Below are 23909 nucleotides of genomic sequence, written 5' to 3'. Positions count from 1 at the left end.
AAGTTTCCTCAGTAGCCTCTGATGTGGAACTCTGTCAAAAGCCTTAGTGAAGTCCCTATACACAGTATCATATTCATTACCATGATCTACCTCCTCAAACACCTTAGTGAAAAAAGTTAGTGAATTCGTAAGACAGGAACGCCCCTTTGTGAAACCGTGTTGAGATTCATTAATCAATTTATGCCTATCAAGATGGCTACGAATTGCTTCGGCAATTACTGATTCCATAAATTTTCCCACTGTGGAGGTAAGGCTTATTGGTCTATAGTTCGAAGCTATAGACCATTAAGCCTGCCTTGTAAATAGGTATTACACTTGCCATTTTCCACTTATCAGGCACTATGCCAGTTAGTAGTGATATGCTGAAAAGATTAGCCAAAGGATTGCCAAGTTCTTCTTTACATTCCTTGCAAACAGTTCATCAGGACCTGGGGATTTGTCAGGTTTTAATTTCTCTATTTGTCTGAGGACCATATCACTAGTTACCGCATTCGTGCATAATTTATTATCGTCCTGTTCTATATAATTATTTCAGGAATTTCGCTAGTATTTTCTTGGGTAAAAACTGAGAGGAAGTATGTATTGAGATTTTCACACACATCCTTAACACTGTCAGTGATCTGACCAGAGTTACTCTTAAGTGGGCCAATCTTGTCCCTAATCTTACTTCTGTATACTTCTGTATACCCTTTTGGGTTAGTCTTTGAATCCCTTGCGACCTTAGCTTCATAATCCCTTTTTGCTTTTCTTATTCCTTTCTTTATTTCTCTCTTTAATTGAATATATTGATTTCTTAACTGCCCATCCTCTCTTTTGATACGCCTATATATGCCTCTCATTTGATCAATGAGATGTTTTAATCTATTGTTCATCCATTTTGGATCATTCTTGTTAGATCTAATTTCAATACTCGGAACAAAAGTTGTCTGGGCAGCTAGAACTATGCTCTGAAAAACGTCATATTGGCAACCAAGATCACCTACCTGACCTATAGTCAGGACATTCCAATTTAGCCCACCCAGGTAATATTTCACTCGCATGAAGTCGGCCAAGCGACAGTCTGGGACAGAGATTTGATTGCAGTTATCTGGTTAATTCCATGATATATTGAAACTAAGTGATTTATGGTCACTTTCTCCAAGCTCATCATTAACCTCAAGGTTATTAATTAGTGATTCTTTGTTGGCAAGAATCAAGTCAAGCAGATTGTTTCCTCAAGTTGGTTCTGTCACAAACTGTTCTAAAAAGCAATCCTGAACCGTATCAAGAAAGTCACTAGACTCGAGATTTCCTGTCATATTGTTCCAATCAATTTGACTAAAGTTAAAATCTCCCATTATTACAATATTTTCATATCTAGATGCCTTATGAATTTCGTCCCATAACAGCTTACTGCACTCCCTGTCAAGGTTTGAGGGCCTATAAATAATACCTAAAATTAATTCGTGATGACCCTCGAGAAACTGTAGCCAAGCAGATTCTGTGTTCGATGTTTCTAATCTTATATCGTTTCTAAGACAACAATTTAAATTATCACTGTCATACGTTGCCACTCCACTACCCTTCCTGTTGATCCTATCAGTGTGGAATAGTTTATAACCCTGTATGTTGCATTCAGAAGGCATTTCTCTATCTTTCAGGTTGAACCAGGTCTGTTATAGCATTAATATCTATATTACCTACACTTGCAAGTAATCTTAGCTCATCTATCTTATTTCTTAAACTCCTACTATTTGTATAGCAAACTTTAAGGGAGCAGGCGAAATTGTTTACAAACATTGTCTCTACGTCCACGGCAGGACTCGAACCTATAAATTCTTTATCAGAGTCCACAGCACTTTACCACTGAGCCAGGTGGTAAAGTACTCTGGACTTTTATATAGAGTTTGCAGGTTCGAGTCCTGCTGTGGACGTAGAGACAGTGTTTGTAAATAATTTCGTCTGTTTGCGAATTGATTAACATGCATGCATATATATATATATATATATATATATATATATATATATATATATATATATATATATATATATATATATATATATATATATATATATATATATATATATAGGGGAGCGTAAAGTGCAATGTTTACTGTCAGGCAACACGTCACTGCCTAACATTTGCAAACGGCCATCACGTTGTGCACACCAGAAGTAATGTTCCTATGTGTGACACCAGCTGGCTATACTACAGGTGTATATCTTTTGTATGTGTGGAACCAGCTGGCTCCACCTAGGTGTATATACTATAAAGCATAAAAAAGTCAATACAGTAGCTGGAATAATGCACAAATAACCCGTCATTGCTTTCCCTTCTCTTTAGAGCTGGCTATACCCCGGTGTTTACCCTTCATATGTGTGTGACCATTGTTGTGGCACGAGAACCACTAGTTCAATTAATCATAAAGGAAAATAAACACCGAAAATGGTGAAGACAGGTGAGATTTATGGGCAGGTCTGCCTCTACCCCCTACTGCTGCTCATCTAGCAGTAAATAGCGACCCCTTCCCCATGTTAGTCGACTATTGTGTGTCACATTCATGGGGGATAATAGTATTACTTGCTAAATATTGCAAGGAAGTATCCAAATTTAGGAGTCAGGACCCATACCTCGTTTTCTGTATCTGTCTACCCAACCCATTCTCCCACCGCTAGTGATAGCCGTACAGATTTGAGAGTTTCCAGCTGCTAGGCAGTCATTGCGTCGTTTGATGGTTGATTAGGTCTAAATCCTATCGACTACATGAGGATCATTAAGTTTGCATGCAACCTGTTCACCATCAATCGGGAACACTTCAATCCCAAAACAGGGCATATATACACTTACAGATATACAACGCAATCATCACTTTGTGATCCTCAAACATGAGATCCTTATATTACTTCAAAAGCCGAGATATAAGAAACTCACAGACCACCACTGTGCCCCGTCAATAATATTTCCCGTGATACTGCACATCACCAGTGCCATCCACCTCCCAACATTTCCAGACCTCACACAAACATTCACAATCACCCACCATTCAGGATACATGAGGTTTGCTTACTTTCTGTTTTTAGGAAATGTCCTTCTATAACCCTACCACTACCCTCTCGCTGTATGTCACCGACTCCCGCCACCATACACACTCCTTAATTACTCGTCTGTTATCTGTATTAGGAAGCCAATCCTGGCGAAAAGTTTCCTTTAATATGCCTTGAGCCGAAAAAAAGTGTCTTTTATACACATGCATCTCACCCTTTCAGTTTATCAATTTCGTTCATGTCAGGGTTTTGCCTCCGTTCTCCTAGCTAGTCGATAACACTGACCCAATCTGTCCTCCAGCTAATTAAGGAAACCATCTTTCTCCATATCCTATCTCCTACTCTCTCGCACATACAGCCACCGAACAACTACTTTCGCTAATTTATTTCACTAATGTACGATACCGTCAGTGTGTCCTCAGTAACATTTCTCTTCACCAATTAAGAAATGTTTCCCTTGTTCCTGTTCTTCAATACTAGTGCTACATTTATCACAATTGCTAAATGATCCATATACACTGTCGCCACTATCGAATTTGCCTGTCCTTTACACTATGACGATCATATTTCCCACCCGTGACTAAGTGATATCAGAGACAGCCCTACACCACTACCAGTGGTATCTTCCACACTGCACTCTCATACCAGAGTTGGGAAACCATTTGCTTCAGAAGCTCATCTAGGCCTCCCTCCATCTCCTCTACCACGGATATCCTGGCTTCATTTTCCTGCTCTGGCATCCTCACAGCCTCCACTTGCCCCTGCATCTTGCTTCTCAACCCCTATTGTTGCCCACAGTATTCCACAGTTTCTGTTTCTTATGTAGTATACCGCACCTTTGCCTCGTTTTCCTAACAGACAGCCTTCACTCACCGTGTTTATCCATCAACACAACTGTTATGCCGGACCACCGCATTGGCAAGACCCGGACCGGGACTATGCCGGCGAATCAAACTGGACTTTTATCTGTCATTTCATTAGTCTATTATTGCCGCTGTTGAACCTGCTCTGTTGGAGGCAGTCGTATGACATATGACTATAACTTGCACATATTCTACATGTGCGTCACTGCCACACATGCCACCAGCACTTGTGTACCAGTGTATGCTAATCGTACTTAGGATGGTAATTACGTAAGGTCAATTTTAATATGCAAGTACCATCATCACAACCTGCGTAACCACCATCCAACCATTGACCTCTACGTGCAATACATACTACTGTAATCCTCAAAGTTTCTCCTTATATACGTACCAACAATTTCAAAGGAAAGATTTTTTTTTTATCTTGACCTACCTATATCATTTGGAGAGATGTTCTCCAGCCCAGTAGTGACCTCCATGTTGACACGTTGCCTCGGACACCTCCGTCGAGGTAAATATTATGAATATTCTCTTTCCATCATTCACGAAGACTTCGGATATTGAAGAATTGGCAAAACCATAAGTGTCACGTCTGAGCTCTGTCAGACGCGTTTTGTAGTCTCTCTCCGTCACCATGACTGTGATCAGTTCCACACCAGCAGTGTTTACCTTCCTTAACCACAGCGTCTACATATATTCTCACACTAACTTCCCCCACATGCCCATAGAGCAGTCTGGGTAGTGGCTGGAGTCACCACCAGAGCGCACCCAGAACAACCATCTACCCTGAGAGGTTGGCAAGTCAGTCCCATGGATATATACAAACAAAATTTTTTCTCATTATGCTGTACAAATAATGCGGTTTAAATGTAAGAAAACATTGATAGGCACAAAAGAAAGTCAAATATGTAAAACACTTCGGGAAAACTAATTCATAGACTAATTAGCAGTTCTTATGTAGTTAAATACGCTCATATGAAGTATGTCTCTGGGTGTATTCGCCGAATGTGTTTAATCTGTATTTTAGCTTATGAAGTATCCTTGACTAGTTATGTACAGGTGACATGTCACCTTATTGATGCTGGAATAGTCGACAGGTCTTAAACCCCATTATTTTCTTTGCGTCATAGAGTAAAATGCATATATATAGGTTGATATGGCTAACCTAACCTAACCTAACCTAACCTAACTTAACCTAACCTAACCTAACTTAACCTAACCTAACTTAACCTAACCTAACTTGAAATAACGTAGCAATTTTCAGTTTACAAGAAGTGTTAAGAAATGGGCGTTGTATAAAACGTGATTCTCGATCCAAGGAATCGGAGCTCTCCTTCCTTTTCTTATATTGAACCTGAATCCTTTCCATTCCTGCTTACGGGCTAAATGAACCTTACGGGTTTAACACTTCTCAAAATTTGTACTAGCACTATTACTACTAATATTACTATTACTACTACTACTAATGTTAGTACTACTACTCTTAATAATAATAATAATAATAATAATAATAATAATAATAATAATAATAATAATAATAATAATAATAATGAATACGTAAGAATCTTTCTTCTTGTTTCTTCGTCATCGCAGGAGCGAATGAAGAAGCAAAAAGGCAGGATTTACTCGCCAAAATTTCAGCACTGTATGATTCCCAGAGGGATTAGCGATTTTTTCATGAAATAATTCTCTCTCTCACTCTCTCTCTCTCTCTCTCTCTCTCTCTCTCTCTCTCTCTCTCTCTCTCTCTCTCTCTCTCTCTCTCTCTCCCTCTCTCTCTCTCTCTCTCTCTCTCATTTCATCCATTTTTTAGTACTCTCATTGAAGTGGAAACACGAATACAGAAATAAAATAGTAGAATCGATTAGTTAATTTGGAAAAAAATTACTTAAATAATGTCAAAAAAGTACAAATGCAATATTTTAAAGAAATTAATAGAAATATATTTCAGTAGTAATTATATAAGTTAAGGAGAAATAAAGTAATTTTAATAGTCTCAATAATAATAAAGCACCGGGAAAAAATACGGGATGCAAATAAGATATTAAAAAAATACGAGATGCAAATAAAAAGAATCAATAAAAATACGAGATACAAATAGAAAAACTAATAAAAATACGAGATATAAATAAGAAAATTAAATTACAAGACTCAAATAAAAAAAAACTGGAGATACAAATCAGAGATGAAATAAATACACGAGTTACAAATAAGAAACAAAACAAAAACACGAGAAACAAATAAGAAATAAAATAAAAAATACGAGATACAAATAAGAAATTAAAAAAAAATACGAGATACAAATAAGAAAGGAAAAAAAATACGAGATACAAATAAGAAATGAAAAAAATACGAGATACAAATAAGAAATGAAAAAAATACGAGATACAAATAAGAAATGAAAAAAATACGAGATACAAATAAGAAATAAAAAAAATACGAGATACAAATAAAAAATGAAAAAAAAAAATACGAGATACAAATAAGAAATGAAAAAAATACGAGATACAAATAAGAAATGAAAAAAATACGAGATACAAATAAGAAATGAAAAAAAATACGAGATACAAATAAGAAATGAAAAAAATACGAGATACAAATAAGAAATGAAAAAAATACGAGATACAAATAAGAAATGAAAAAAATACGAGATACAAATAAGAAATGAAAAAAATACGAGATACAAATAAAAAATGAAAAAAATACGAGATACAAATAAGAAATGAAAAAAATACGAGATACAAATAAGAAATGAAAAAAATACGAGATACAAATAAGAAAAAAACATCAACAGATATTAATATACATAAAAACGAGAGCTAAAAAAAAGTCATATACATGAAAATCTTAACTTTGTGTTTTCAGATATTAAATTATGCATATCCAGTTGGCTATTCAATGTTTGTCAAGCTCTCCACATGTGACAAAATGAATTAAACTCGGGCCACGCCAAATGGCATGGAAAAAAATATATATAAATAAACGTGAACATAGTTCAAAAACAGACAGAAAGTAACGTTTATTCTTCATGTTTAAACGCCGGACATGATGGATAGACAAGCTTCCCTCCAAAAAAAAAAAAAAAAAAAAAAAATGAAGGATGAAATGGAAGGCAACTGGATCAAAATAAATAGTGATGCTGACGGTGGTCTGTGTTGCTAGTGTCAATATAAATAATAATAATACAAATAATACAAATAATAATAATAATAATAATAATAATAATAATAATAATTATAATGGTAATATTAATGATAAAAACAATAATATTCGTAATAATAATAATAATAATAATAATAATAATAATAATAATAATAATAATAACAATAATAATAATAGTAATAATAATAATAACTGGTTACATTTCGGTCAGTGCATGATCCAAGGAAGATATCCCCGCAATGCATAGCCTCAATCCCTTGTACAACAATGCACGCGACTGGAATAGTGCAGAGTGCGGCATAAGCTGATGATGCGGTTAAATATCAGCACTGAAGATCTGAAGAGAATTAAAAGAGGCATTCACAAGTCATCATATGGAAACTAACGTTATTATAAGCACACACAAGTATGTTATGCTGATTTAACTCAGGATAACAAAATAACGTCAAATATTGTGACTTATTTCTGACGAGAAGAAAGATTTTCTCATTTTTTGTTCGCGGAAATAAATTTGATTAATAAAATTGGTACATAACTAACACAACCTGATATAAAAATTATTATTTCTTTTGAGGGAAACACATCAGCACTAAAAGTTTGAAGTCGACCAGAAGATGCATTTTTCAGTTATTTCACAGAATTAAACAAAATTTGTGCCTACACAGCCTTAACCAAGAGCCAGATAAAGGTTCTATAGGCCCCTGGGCTGCGGGTACTGTAAGGCCCCAGGACTACAGGTACTGTGAAGTCCCTGGGTTACATGTACTGTGAGGCCCTTGGGCTTCAGGTACTATGAGGCCACTGGGCTTCAGGTACTGTGAAGCTCCTGGGCTACAAGTACTGTGAGGCCCCTGTGCTACAGGTTCTGTGAGGTCCCTGGACTGCGGGTACTGTAAGGCCCCAGGACTACAGGTACTGTGAAGTCCCTGGGTTACATGTACTGTGAGGCCCCTGGGCTTCAGGTACTATGAGGCCCCTGGGCTTCAGGTACTGTGAAGCTCCTGGGCTACAGGTACTGTGAGGCCTCTGGGCTACAGGTACTGTGAGGCCCATGGACTACAGGATTTGTGAGGCACCTGGGCTACAGGTACTGTGAAGCCCCTGGGCTACAAGTACTGTGAGGCCCCAGAGCTACAGTTCTGTGAGGCCCCTGGGCTACAGGTAGTGTGAGGTCCCTGGGCTACAGGTAGTGCGAGGCCCCTGGGCTACAGGTACTGTGAGGCCCCTGGGCTACAGGTACTGTGAGACCCATGGGCTACAGGTACTGTGAGGCCCCTGGGCTTCAGGTACTGTGAAGCTCCTGGGCTACAGGTACTGTGAGGCCTCTGGGCCACAAGTACTGTGAGGCCCATGGACAACAGGATCTGTGAGGAACCTGGGCTACAGGTACTGTGAAGCCCCAGGATTGCAGGTACTGTTAGGCCCCAGGGCTACAGGTACTGTGAGACCCCTGTGCTACAGGTTCTGTGAGGCCCCTGGGCTACAGGTACAGTGAAGCCCTTGGACTGCAGGTACCGTGAGGTCCCTGGACTACAGGTAGTGCGAGGCCCCTGGGCTACAGGTACTGTGAGGCCCCTGGGCTACAGGTACTGTGACGACTCTGGGCTACAGATACTGTGAGGCCCCAGGGCTACAGGTATTGTGAGACCCATGTGCTACAGGTACTGTGAGGCCCCTGGGCTACAGGTACTGTGAGGCCTTTGGGCTACAGGTACTGTGAGGCCCTTGGGCTACAGGCACTGTGAGGCCCCTGGGCTACAGGTATTGCGAGGCCCCTGGGCTGCAGCTCCCGGAGGCCCCCCAGCTGCTGGAGGCCCCTGGGCTGCAGCCCGTAAGACCCATGCCTTAATCCGGACCTGCCATAACCCATTTCATACGATGCATCAACCACTGATGATTGATGCCGTTCACAATGGTTATATTTTAATCAGATGAAAACGCTAAACTTGTAAGAGTCATATAGCACCTGTGGGATGGGAGGCAATCAAATTCGATGCAAGCATGGGGGGAGATAAATCCAGTTCCTTGAATCAAGAGCTCCTCACCGCATCAGGGAAAAAAATAATACAATAAGGTAAAATAATGCGATACCATTTTGAGGTTAAAAGTGACAAAATGACCTCAGCAGATTCCATTAAATATATCATCCTTCTTCTAAGTAGGATTCCACCTCATCTCCACCTACCACACGGAAACAACATTTGCTAATGACCTGTGTAACATTGTGCATAGGTGACTCCACGTATGCAAATACTCCCGGGAATCTTCCCCACGATACAATACATAAGCGTCGAAAATTTGAAGCCGATCGAACAAGGCATTCTCGAGTAGTAAGTGGAAATCTGAGAAAGCACACGAAAATGTCGCTGAGAATGTTCTGATTATAAAAATAGGAAAGTCTTCCCTCCTTAAATTAAATTAACGTTTGGTTATAATAATAATAATAATAATAATAATAATAATAATAATAATAATAATAATAATAATAATAATAATAATCTTTTCTCATTAATATTATATTTCAAAATTCTCTACAATGCTGCAATAAAAAATATTTGATTTCTATTAATAAAATCCAACCCACACAACCCAAAACTATTACAAAAATTCTTCGCATTAGGATACATTTAGGGTTTGAAACTGATCAGAAGAAGCATTCTCTAGTTTTTACCTGGGAAATAATTTGGCTAATAAAATTAGCAAATTAAAATTTACGCAGCTCAGAGTGACAAAATGTGTTTTAATAAAGCCCACCAATGGTTAAAGTTTGAAGCCGATCAGAAAAAGCATTCTCCAGTAATTGCTCCGATTCCAACTATTCAAAGTATACTACTACTACTACTACTATTACTACTACTACTACTACTATTACTACTACTATTACTACTACTGCTACTACTACTACTACTACTACTACTACTACTACTAATAATAATAATAATATTATTATTATTATTAATAATAATGACAATACTACTACTACTACTACTACTACTACTACTACTACTACTACTAATAATAATAATAATAATAATAATAATGGTAATAATGATAATAATGATAATGACAATTTTAGTAAAATTTCAGATTTGTATATCAACAAAATTCTAGAGAATGCATCATTATTAATATTTTGAAACCAAGAAAAGGAATAAAAAAATACCCATTTATTTAATAAAATTGGAAAACTGGGACTTAGGTCACCCAGCACGTGCGTGAATTTTACGTTCATGAAACCACATCAATAATAAAAATTTGAAGCCGATCAGACGAGTCATTTTCCAGTTATGGTACGGATTTCATTGTTTTTTTCTCGCTATTTTACTGCATTAACAAATTTTCCTGGCCCTAAGATGCACCAACCATTAAATACTGAAGTCGTTCAATGGAAGTGAGCTGAAGATTATTGAACGTGATTTAACGGGAATAAATTATTATTATAATCAAAAAAGAATAACGGGAATAAAAATTTCACACAGTTTTACACATAAAATGGTCAAGTTTTCATCTGCAGACTTCACTTTCACTCGTCGAATTTTTATCCGCCTTTTTTTTTTTTTTTTTTGACCGTTGGAACTTCTGCCTCTGAGGATTTTAGAAATTAGTTGTCCGTGCCATACACACACACACACACACACACACACACACACACACACACACACACATATATATATATATATATATATATATATATATATATATATATATATATATATATATATATATATATATATATATATTATATATATATATTGTATCTTTTACCGCTCGTGCGCGATTGTTACATAATATATATATTTGAGAAAAAGTGTCTGGTATACAGGAAGTGCCAACTCGCAGTTTGATGACACTGGTGGAGCTTGTGACAGCAGTGGCCAGCCCAGTATATCACCATTATATTCCCAAACGCATATGTCATACCTGTGAAGTATAATGTGCTCGATATATCTTCTGGACAGGTCTTAAGATTCTGGGGAAGGAAGGGTGCACCGCTGGTCGAGAGAGAGAGAGAGAGAGAGAGAGAGAGAGAGAGAGAGAGAGAGAGAGAGAGAGAGAGAGAGAGAGAGAGAGAGAGAGAGAGAGAGAGAGAGAGAGAGAGAGAGAGAGAGGGAGAGAGGGAGAGAGAGAGAGAGAGAGAGAGAGAGAGAGAGAGACAGAGACAGAGAGAGAGAGAGAGTAAGAAAGAGAGGTGCATCGGATTGATGTAATAAAAATTACTGATGTAAGGATTACTGACCAGTGGCTCCAGGGATTAACGCCTGATTGAAAAACTATCCAGGCATCTATGTTGTCGCCATCATACAGGCCGTCACGTCGCCGTACATAACAAGCGTCGCGTTTCCCACGATTAATCTAATTATGATGCTTGACATGTGTACATATGCAGGAATTTTAACATTCTTAGGAACCAACATTCTGAATACAGAGGTTCTAATGTATTATTATTATTATTATTATTATTATTATTATTATTATTATTATTATTATTCTCATCAATATAGGAAGTGCTAAACTCTTAGGTGTCGTTTATCTCCTGAGTACACACACAGGTAAGGTAACTCCCTGAGTACACACACACAGGAATGGTAACACCCTGCGTACACACACAGGTAAGGTAACACCCTGAGTACACACACAGGTAAGGTAACTTCATCTTCAACACACACAACTCTACATAATTTACTCCTGTCTGTCACTCCCTAAATTTGTTCAGCATTTTGTCAAAGAACAAACCCCTAACACTCAATCAACCAGACGATGACTAGAACACGTAGTAAATCACCTAGAGAATGAACAGAATACCACTGAATATCAGTATTTTAAGGTGAAAGTACACCCCATCGATTACAGTTGGGAAAATTTCAACCGCAGGGCCATTCTTGGGAGTTACGGAGATCATGGTGATCTGGCTGGCGTCCCGCATGCCAGAATTCAGTTCAGTGCTACTGGATTATTGCCCTGCTTTTGCTTGATAGAAAAAAAATGTATCTACTCATTCAATGTTTGGGTGTTCAGAGCTCCGATCATGTCAGCACGGGAGGAAGTTGGACTGCGGACCATTATGCGTTTTTATAAAAAATATTTACAAGATGGCATGTTTTCTGGCCACTTGCTCCACCACATATCAAATTTATGAAAACACATCTGGCTTATAAAAACACGAGTATCGCACGTTTGCCATATTCTTAGTAAGTGATGGACTGATTACATAGACTCCAGGCTGAGGGACTGATTACCTCAAACTCCTTATCTTCACTATCTTTCTTTGTACTGTACTGTGTGGAGATATGTTTTCACAATAAAAATACCCAAGTGTTGCGTATGTATCTGAGTTATCAAATTGTCGGTTCTCTGAATCATTTATCTAATTCGCAAGAGCCACGGGTAAGAAAGGTGCTCAACCACTTCTGAGCGAGAAGCTGATCCCACTCAAATGAGATGGTGTAAAGTGTGAAGACAGCGAGGAATATCTTGGGCTTATCAGAGCACTCGTCCACCTGTACACCATCAGGGGCAGGACTGTTGTCTTCTGTCATTAATGAGCACTCAAAATTTTTTTTCAGCCTCCCTGGCTGAAGAAACCTCCTTCCTGGAGAAGGAGCCTTCAGACAGGTTTTATAAACTTTGTTCCTGGCTAGTCTAGCAGCCTCGAATGGGCCAGATTTTGTGAACACCCGGTACAAGAGTACAGTACTCTGATGTTTGCATATGAAGCACAAAGAAGTACTTCCTCCATATCGTCAGTGATCGTCATGATTCTTTCCTCTAACACGAAGACTAGTACAATAATCAGGAAGTGACTGTCTTTAATCATTCTACTATTTATATTATAATTATTTATTCATATTATAATTATCCATATTCAAAATAGTCATTGATGAGAATTAAATACGATTTCAAGGGAGAAAATTGGCTTAGAACAATTTAACCATAAGGATTTCTTTGTAACAAGGGACATTCCGATGGAGGAGTCTCGTAGAAAAACTCGGAAGTCGAAAAGTAAGTTTATTTAGGTACACATAGGTACAATTATCACACATAGTAACATATGTGTAAGTTATCTAGGATAGCCCCTAGAAAGTCAGATAGACTGATTTCTATTGGGGTCCTTGAGTAGGGATCACCCTTTTAGATAGCGCAAATTCGTTGTTGCAAACTCCACGGGAACTAGCCTGAACATCAACAGTTTAAACATTGACAATACTTTGGACGCAACAAGCGTCGATTTATCTCACGGAGTGTTGGTTGTGGAGCTTTGGTTATTAAACACTCGTGTAGCTGCCGCACTAGATAAGGCCGCGGGCAAGAATCAAAACTTTTGTAGCTATCACACAGGCTGGTAATAAATAGCGACAAGTTTGTTCAGAAAAACACGAAAACAAACACTAGGACAAGATCTTAGGACCAAAACGTTTTCTAATAAATATGCCCTAGTGTTTAAACCAGCTATCAAATGCTTGGCCTCAAGTTCAACCAAAGAATATTTCTTGAAAAATACTACTTCACTGATGCTAAGCAACACCAACTTAATTTAGACTGACGCATGGTAAGTTTGGAAGGATTTAGCTAAATAATATTACATTAATTTTAATAAGGGAAGGCTAGGCCACTAAGCTTGTCCGGTGCAAAAAAAAAAAAAAAAAAAAAACACTGCACACCGCGTTTATACTATAAGAATAGTTATAATCATAACTTTAATTTTTAAAGGGGTGGACCGGTAAGCCAGCCTCGGTCAGATGACCAAAACACCAGTGCGGGTCATCATATGACTAAGACCCGCGTTAGGAAACACTTGTCCTGTTTCCTGACGAATCTTACCTAATGTAGTCTAACACCGCGTTAATTCTCAAAAATATATTTGTCAACGCATACTTTCAGTGTTTTAGAGTTTGCCATTTCGCCTCACAAACATCAACCCAAATAACTGACATGTCATTGGTGATATCAACTCCATCCTTGACTGTTTAAGTATACAGCTATCACTGTAAGGAAACACACCCAATGTGTCCACCCGTACCAGGGATCGAACCACAGACACTCACTGTGTAAGCTGAGGCGTTGCCAACTGACCTACGGGACACACACGTGACTTCTATTTAACTGTAGTGAATACATCAAACTTTCTTTTTGTAAAATACTTGCAAACTTAGCTACAACGTGCTTATAGTTTTCATAGATACGTTTAGTTTTAAGTCTATAGTGTAGCAGTCTGCTGCCTTCTAAGTTATGGTGCTGGATTGTGTATCCTCTCAACACAGCACTGTCATAGGTAAGTACTGGTTTACAAACAGAGATGTCGATGCTTGGAACAATCTTCAGAGTAGGGTAGTAGAGGCTAAGACTTTGGGTAGCTTTAAAAAGACACTTGACAAATACATGAGTGAGAAGGTCTGGATTTGATTAGTATATGAGGTATTAAAGCTAACTCATGGGAAGCTTTGTAAAAAACAGCTGGACAAGTGGGTTGGTGGGAATGGTTGGTTTAGAGAAGCAACTGCCTAGCTTGGGCCGTAGGAAAGTCTTTCTCAAACTCAAACGCACTAACAACAATATTTCTTCTCTCTTTGAGTTCCTTCACCAACCTGTCACATACACACGTAATCTAAACGACTCCTGGTCACCACTGTCTCTACTCTGTTTACACTTTTCTTATCCTAAAAAATATTTCATCTAAAACAACAACACATAAAATTTGGAAAGCTGTGACAATATACCTACGACAGAGAAGACAGAAAATAAGATACCTTATACAAAATGGGAGTTCGATGGGAAGACTCAATTTAATGAGAGGGCGACTCAGACGCCACTAATAGTATTCTTTGATTTCTGCTACCAAGGGAAAACTTCACCCCCGTCCTCACACACTTAATTGGCCGATTAATTCCGAGGTTTGCCCCCGGGAACCTGAATTTTCGTACAATCGTCGCTTTGTCTTTCAGTTCACTATATGTCTTGAACGTCAGTGTGATCTTGACCAGGTCTGGAGTAGCTGGCCCACCAGTGTGGCCGTGGCAATCAGGTCTGTGTTATAGCTGGCCCACTAGTGGTCGTGACGAGCAGGTCTGTATCATAGCCGGCCCACTAGTGGTCGTGGCGAGCAGGTTTGTATTATAGCTGGCCAACCAGTGTGGTCGTGGCGATCAGGTCTGTGTTATAGCCTGCTGTATCCTATGCTAATAAGGAGCTTCGGTTTTGGAGGGTCGTAAATCGACCCTCCCTACTGTCAGAGCTAAATGCTGGTGTAATATTGTTGCTGTAATCCTTTCCCTCCACACCTCCATTAAACCCCAAACACACCTTTTCCTCTTTCTCCAACACTCCAATACACCTTTCATTCCTTCGTCGCTCTAACACTTCACAGTTTAACACATATACGCAGTCTCCCTCCCTCCCTCCCTTTTTTTTTTTATCTACATCAGAGATCACTTGCTAATACATTTAAGTTGTAAGCAATGGAACAATTTATAAATTCTCATTCTCTCTCTCTCTCTCTCTCTCTCTCTCTCTCTCTCCCTCTCTCTCTCTCCCTCTCTCTCTCTCCCTCTCTCTCTCTCCCTCTCTCTCTCCCTCTCTCTCTCTCCCCCCTCTCTCTCTCCCCCTCTCTCTTTTTTCTTTGCTAGCTTCGAGCCAACTCAGAACAAGACACTTGTACCCCCACCACTTAACACTTGAGGAACTGGGACTCACACCAACACACACTTGTCATCTTTTCACCGAACACTTGAAATGGACTCCACTCACACCAACACACTTTTTCGTCTTGCCACTTAGCGAACGCACTATTTACAATATTTTACGCACTGTACAGACTTAGCCTTAATTTCAGATAAGGAATTTTTAATTATTAATTACATTATTATCCAGCGTACTCTAAGATGGATTAGTAAATGGAGGCTCGAGCCTTCATCATTCCTTGCTTTCAATGACTCACACGGGTTTACCACTTCATGTAATTAAAATCATCCAACGAAATACAAGATATGTATAATTGCTAAAATTAATAAGGAGATTTATACATAAGTCTCCTAGCACCTACTGCCCCAGTTAACTTAGCAGTAAATAGGTACCTGGGGATTTACGAATACCTTAGAAAGGTATTCGTAAATCCCTAGGTACCTATCCTACCTCGGCTTTGAAATGAACCGAGGTAGGATAACAGTTTATAGTTCGTAAATGAGATGGTGTAGGATAACAGGTATTAGGAGATGAAGAAGGATAACACCTCTTAGCATATATATATGAAGCGAAGTAGGTTAATAGCCCTTTGATAGTAAATGAAGTGAGGTAGGATAAGAGCTCTTGTAAACGAACTGAGGTAGGATAACAGCTGAGTTAGGATAACTGAGGAAGGATAACAGCTGAGGTAGGATAACTGAGGAAGGATAACAGCTCTTGTAAGCGAACTGAGGTAGGATAACAGCTAAGTTAGGATAACTGAGGAAGGATAACAGCTCTTGTAAACGTACTGAGGTAGGATAACAGCTGAGTTAGGATAACTGAGGAAGGATAACAGCTCTTGTAAACGAACTGAGGTAGGATAACAGCTGAGGTAGGATAACTGAGGAAGGATAACAACTGAGGTAGGATAACTGAGGAAGGATAACAGCTGAGGTAGGATAACTGAGGAAGGATAACAGATCTTGTAAATGAACTGAGGTAGGATAACTGAGGAAAGATAACAGCTGAGGTAGGATAAATGAGGAAGGATAAGAGCTCTTGTAAACGAACCGAGGTAGAATAACAGCTGAGTTAGGATAAATGAGGAAGGATAACAGCTCTTGTAAACGAAATGAGGTAGAATAACAGCTGAGTTAGGATAAATGAGGAAGGATAACAGCTCTTGTAAACGAACTGGGGTAGGATAACAGCTGAATTAGGATAAATGAGGAAGGATAACAGCTCTTGTAAACGAACTGAGGTAGGATAACAGATGAGTTAGGATAAATGAGGAAGGATAACAGCTGAGTTAGGATAAATGAGGAAGGATAACAGCTCTTGTAAACGAACTGAAGTAGGATTACAGCTGAGTTAGGATAAATGAGGAAGGATAACAGCTCTTGTAAACGAACTGAGGTAGGATAACAGCTATTAGCTTATAAATACGACCCCTCTGTAAATGGCGATTGGTATAACACGTCCTCCACAATACGCTTTTGAAAGGCAACACCTGACCACTTTGACCCACTTACGTAAAGTTAGGGAAATTTGGTCCCAGTCGGACCGAAACGTCGTGGTAAGCTTCTCTCTCCTATGTGCGGGTTATTTGTGTATTGTTCCAGTCACTGTATTGAGCCTTTTTGTTCATTAAGACAACGTAACATTAGTTCTGTTAGTTATGCGAATATTGTAGCCAGATATCAAACATGTTAGGAATTTTAAACACTTACATCTGCTTTGACACACACACACACACTGGCCCCAGTAGCGACCAGTGAAGAGGCGGGGAGAGGAGCTATGACTCGACCCCTGCAACCACAACTAGGTGAGCATACACACACACACACACAGGTATGATAGAGCTCAAGGGGCAGGGAGAGAGAGGACCAAGTAGCAATCAGCGAAGAGGCGGGGCCAGGAGCTGTGACTCGACCCCTGTAACCAAAAATAGGTGAGTACAAATAGGTGAGTACACACACACACACACACACACACTTAGTAAAGGCATGCTTGATGATTTAGAAGAGGCTTGGCTAAGGGTTCTGACCCTTCAAGGCAGGTAGGTGCCTTGATGCTGGTGAAGGCATTTTGATCCGAAGAATAGGAATTACCCCTTACCTCGTATCGGATCTGATTACCTCCCATTCACCAGACGCTGCTTAACTCCTGATGGGTTTAGCGTTTTCCCATAATAATAACAACACCAATAATAATAATAATAATAATAATAATAATAATAATAATAATAATAATAATAATAATAATAATAATAATAATAATAAAAATAAAAATAATAATAATAGTAATAATAATAATAATAATAATATTGTTACTTCAATTACTACTGATATTAATAACAATAAAAATGTATATATGTACTTGTGTGTGTGTGTGTGCGAGAGAGAGAGAGCCAGCACACAAAACAATATACTCAGATCACAACATAATCGCGGTTCAGACATGTATGCGCGGAGCCACAGACCGACAAAATGAGATTAGTCATGGGGGGAGCCTTCACCAAATTCAACTTCAATAACAAGAACATAAAGTGGGACCAAGTAAGTCAAGTCCTAAACGATATAAGCTGGGAAGATAGACTAAGCAACACAGACCCCAACTTAAGCCTAGAACAGATTAACTTGGTGGCACTCGATGTATGCTCAAGGTTTATTCCTATAAGAAAAAGGAGGAGTAGATGTAAAATAGAAAGAGACAGGCGCTCCCTTTACAGTCGACGGAAAAAACTAACAGAGCGGCTAAAAGAGGCCAATATATCTGAAATGCGTAGGGAGTCACTGGTCAGAGAAATAGGAAACATCGAACTTAAGCTAAAGGAATCTTATAGGAGTCAGGAATCGCGGGAAGAACTAAAAGCCATAAATGAAATCGAAAGAAACCCAAAGTATTTCTTTTCTTATGCTAAATCAAAGTCGAGAACAACATCAAGTATTGGGCCCCTACTTAAACAAGATGGGTCCTGCACAGATGACAGCAAGGAAATGAGTGAGCTACTCAAGTCCCAATATGACTCAGTTTTTAGCAAGCCGCTAACCAGACTGAGAGTCAAAGATCAAAATGAATTTTTTATGAGAGAGCCACAGAATTTGGTTAACACAAGCCTATCTGATATTATCCTGACGCCAAATGACTTCGAACAGGCGATAAATGACATGCCCATGCACTCTGCCCCAGGCCCAGACTCATGGAACTCCGTGTTCATCAAGAACTGCAAGAAGCCCCAATCACGAGCTTTTACCATCCTATGGAGAGTGAGCATGGACACGGGGGTCGTCCCACAGTTACTAAAAACAATAGACATAGCCCCACTCCACAAAGGAGGCAGTAAAGCAATAGCAAAGAACTACAGACCGATAGCACTAACATCCCATATCATAAAAATCTTTGAAAGGGTCCTAAGAAGCAAGATCGCCATCCATCTAGATACCCATCATTTACACAACCCAGGGCAACGTGGGTTTAGAGCAGGTCGCTCCTGTCTGTCTCAGCTACTGGATCACTACGACAAGGTCCTAGATGCACTAGAAGACAGAAAGAATGCAGATGTAATATATACAGACTTTGCAAAAGCCTTCGACAAGTGTGACCATGGCTTAATAGCGCACAAAATGTGTGCTAAAGGAATAACAGGAAAAGTAGGTAGATGGATTTATAATTTCCTCACTAACAGAACACAAAGACTAGTAGTCAACAGAGTCAAGTCTGAGGCGGCTACGGTGAAAAGCTCTGTTCCACAAGGTACAGTACTTGCTCCCATCTTGTTTCTCATCCTGATATCTGACATAGACAAGGATGTCAGCCACAGCACCGTGTCTTCCTTTGCAGATGACACCCGAATCTGCATGACAGTGTCTTCCATTGCAGACACTGCAAGGCTCCAGGCGGACATCAACCAAATCTTTCAGTGGGCTGCAGAAAACAATATGAAGTTCAACGATGAGAAATTTCAATTACTGTATATGGTAAACATGAAGAAATTAAAACTTCAGAGTACAAAACAAATTCCTTCCACAAAATAGAGCGAAAAACCAACGTCAAAGACTTGGGAGTGATCATGTCGGAGGATCCCACCTTCAAGGATCATAACATTGTATCAATCGCATCTGCTAGAAAAATGACAAGATGGATAATGAGAACCTTCAAAACTAGGGATACCAAGCCCATGATGACACTCTTCAGGTCGCTTGTTCTATCTAAGCTGGAATATTGCTGCACACTAACAGCACCTTTCAAGGCAGGTGAAATTGCTGACCTAGAAAATGTACAGAGAATCTTCACGGCGCACATAACGGAGATAAAACACCTCAATTACTGGGAGCGCTTGAAGTTCCTGAACCTGTATTCCCTGGAACCCAGGCGGGAGAGATACATGATTATATACACCTGGAAAATCCTAGCGGGACTAGTACCGAACTTGCACACGAAAATCACTCATAACGAAAGCAAAAACCTCGGCAGACGATGCAACATCCCCCCAATGAAAAGCAGGGGTGTCACTAGCACGTTAAGAGACAATACAACAAGTGTCAGGGGCCCGAGATTGCTCAACTGCCTCCCAGCATACATAAGGGGGATTACCAATAGACCCCTGGCTGTCTTCAACTGGACAAGCACCTAAAGTCGGTACCTGACCAGCCGGGCTGTGGCTCGTACGTTGGATTGCGTGCAGCCAGCAGTAACAGCCTGGTTGATGAGGCTCTGATCCACCAGGAGTCCTGATCACAGACCGGGCCGCGGGAGCGATGACCCCCGTAACTCTCTCCAGGTAAACTCCAGGTAAACATGACTGCGTAGAATGGAGTTCAAGCAATCCATCTGGATACATTCGCTTTAGCTACGCATATCGACGCAGATACATGTACACATCATACATACATACATACATACATGCATACATACATACATACATACATACATACATATATAAATACATGCATACATACATACATACACACATACATACATACATACATACATACATACATACATACATATATACACGGGGTGAAACGAGAAATACAGAACGGGGAGAGGAAAGGAAAAAAACAAAAAATAGGAACGACTCTGGCATACAATCCTCTAAATGCAATTCTGCGTTGGTAATAATTTAATACATCTCCCATTGAACTGGAATATCTGGTGGACGGGGGGAATGTCCAATATACATTTTAGTTTTATTTGGAAGAGTGTGTCACCGTACCTTAGCTGGAACAATGCACAACAAATTAAGACTTTGGAGGCTGCGGAGATTGTTGCTGCTCTAGAGGGGGAATTTCTAGACAAAGTTTCTGGTAATTTAGAGAGGGAGGTTCTAGACGACCTTGTTCTAGAGAGGGAAATCTTTAGATGACGTTGATTTAGAGAGAAAAATCCTTAGATGACGTTAATTTAGAGAGGGAAAACTTACACGACGTTGTTTTAGAGAGGGAACTTCTAGACGACGTTTCTTGTTTTTTTAAGGAGACGAACTCAAGGCAACGTTTCTACACTTCTAAAAGAGAATTCCTAAACGAAGCTTCAATTCTTTTGGAGATCGAACTGAAAAGAACGTGGATTCAACACTACGTCCTGATGAACCTCGTATAACATGCTGCTCGTCGCTGTAAAGAAAAAGTCTGATATAGGAAGGGACTGTTGCAGCAGCCATTGCTTGGCATCTGTCCGTTTCCCTGGACGCTAACATGTCCTGCGCTACAGAGGTTTGCCTAAGGGGATTCGGTGATGATTATGGGGAAATCCGAACACGAGTGAACACATTCTTGGCCATTTACGGATATTCTGAACTTGTTTACAGGGTTTGGTAACAGTTTAAGGTGGTCAGGCATCCTTAGGTGTTTACTTGAGAAAAACTTTTCTCCGTAGTTTCGTAGGTGTTAAAACATACACACACACACACACACACACACACACACACACACACACACACACTCACACACACACACACACATACACACACATACACACACACACACACACACACACACACACACACACACACACACACACACACACACACACACACACACACACACACACACACACACACGTAGGTCTTAGAGAAGAGGTCATTACTGCATCATAACAGCCGTGACAACAGCCTCTTTGGATCACACTGTTATCCAAATGTCCCACTGACTAACCCAGGTCACGCAGTGGGTACCCAGTGTGGCGGTGATGACCGGGGAAGGAGGAGAAGAAGAGGAGAAACAGAAGAAGGGAGGACATACGTACACAAGTGTACACACGTACACTACTGCAACCGGCGATACGTACATAAGTGTACTTACAAGTACACCACTGCAACCAACACATCCACCTCCTATCACCCACTTTCCCCTCCCCCAGGGTGCCGTGTAGCTAACTGGTAAGCTACGCCTACGGCCCTATGCTGTACATTCTACAAGAGTGATGAACTGAACACATCGTCTTCAGGCCGAGGGACTGATTACCTCAAACCTCTCCTGTCCTTACACCTTCCTACTGTGTATTGGACTGATAAAGCCACTGTGTGGCGAAACGTTTCCTTAATAAAGATTCCCATTTGTTGCGTAAGTGTCTCAATCTTCAACTTGTCGGTTTTTCAAATCATTCGTCACAAGCATTCGACTTACAATCGCAAGGTCCTGGGTTCGATTCCCTGGCACGAAGAAATATGGGCAAGTTTCTTTCCACACCTGCTACCCATGCCCTGTGTGTTAGCCCACTGTCTTGGGTGGCATCCAGGGGGAGAGGGATGTATTAGGAACCTGGAGTAACTGCTGGAATGTCGTATCTTGCTTATGTATACACTCCAGTCTTTTGCGTAAGAGACTCCAGTAACTACTGGAGAATTAGACACATGTGCAACATCTGGATATCTTTAAGTGGAGACGTTTCGCCAGATGTTGCACATATGTCTATTTTTTCACCTTGTCGGTATTGGATACCACTGACATACAACTGCAGTACATGCTGGAGGTATCCAGGTGTTGAGTATAAGGTTTCTAATGTACCTTATAGTAACATTTTAAAAAATAATTAACATTCAGTTAAGACCCAGCATTATTTCTATCAATATTTCTCCCCCGTTTTTCACCACCACTATCACCAACATCACCAACCACCACCACTATCACCACCATCACCAATCACCACCACTATCACCACCATTACCAACCACAACCACTATCACCACCATTGCCAACCACCACCACTATCACCACCATGATTAATCACCACCATGATTAATCACCACCATTATCACCACCATCACCAACCACCACCACTATCACCACCATCACCGACCACCACCACTATCACCACCATCACCAAGCACCACCACTATCACCACCATCACCAACCACCACCACCATCATCACCTTTACCAACCACCACCACTATCACCACCATCACCAACCACCACCAACATCACTTCCATCACCAACCACCACCACTATCACTACTATTACCAATCACCACCACTATCACCACCATTACCAACCACCACCACTATCACCACCATTACCAACCACCACCACTATCACCACCATCACCAACCACCACCAATATCACCTCCATCACCAACCACCACCACTATCACCACCATTACCAACCACCACCACTATCACCACCATCACCAACCACCACCAATATCACCTCCATCACCAACCACCACTACTATCACCACCATTAGGAATCACCACCACTTTCACCACCATTACCAACCACCACCACTATCACCACCATTACCAACTACCACCACCATCACCACCACTATCACCACCATTACCAACCACCACCACTATCAGCACCATTACCAACCATCACCACTATCATCACCACCACTATCACCATTATTACCAACCACCACCACTATCACCAACCACCACCATCACCACCATTACCAACCACCAACACTATCACCACCGTCGCCTACCACCACCACCACCACCACTATCACCCCAATTACCATCCACCACCACCACCACTATCACCCCAATTACCATCCACCACCACTGTCACCACCATTACTATCCACCACCACTATCACCATCGCCACTATTACCACCATTACCAACCATCACCACTATCACCATTATCACCAACCACCACCAATATCATCTCCATCACCAACCACCACCACTTTCACCACCATTACCAATCACCACCACTCTCACCATCATTGCCAACCACCACCACTCTCAG

Source organism: Cherax quadricarinatus, chromosome 4, assembly GCF_038502225.1.
Source record: "Cherax quadricarinatus isolate ZL_2023a chromosome 4, ASM3850222v1, whole genome shotgun sequence".
NCBI classification, from domain to species: domain Eukaryota; kingdom Metazoa; phylum Arthropoda; class Malacostraca; order Decapoda; family Parastacidae; genus Cherax; species Cherax quadricarinatus.
The sequence above is the reverse complement of the archived record's forward strand: the minus strand, read 5'-3'. Positions refer to the sequence as shown.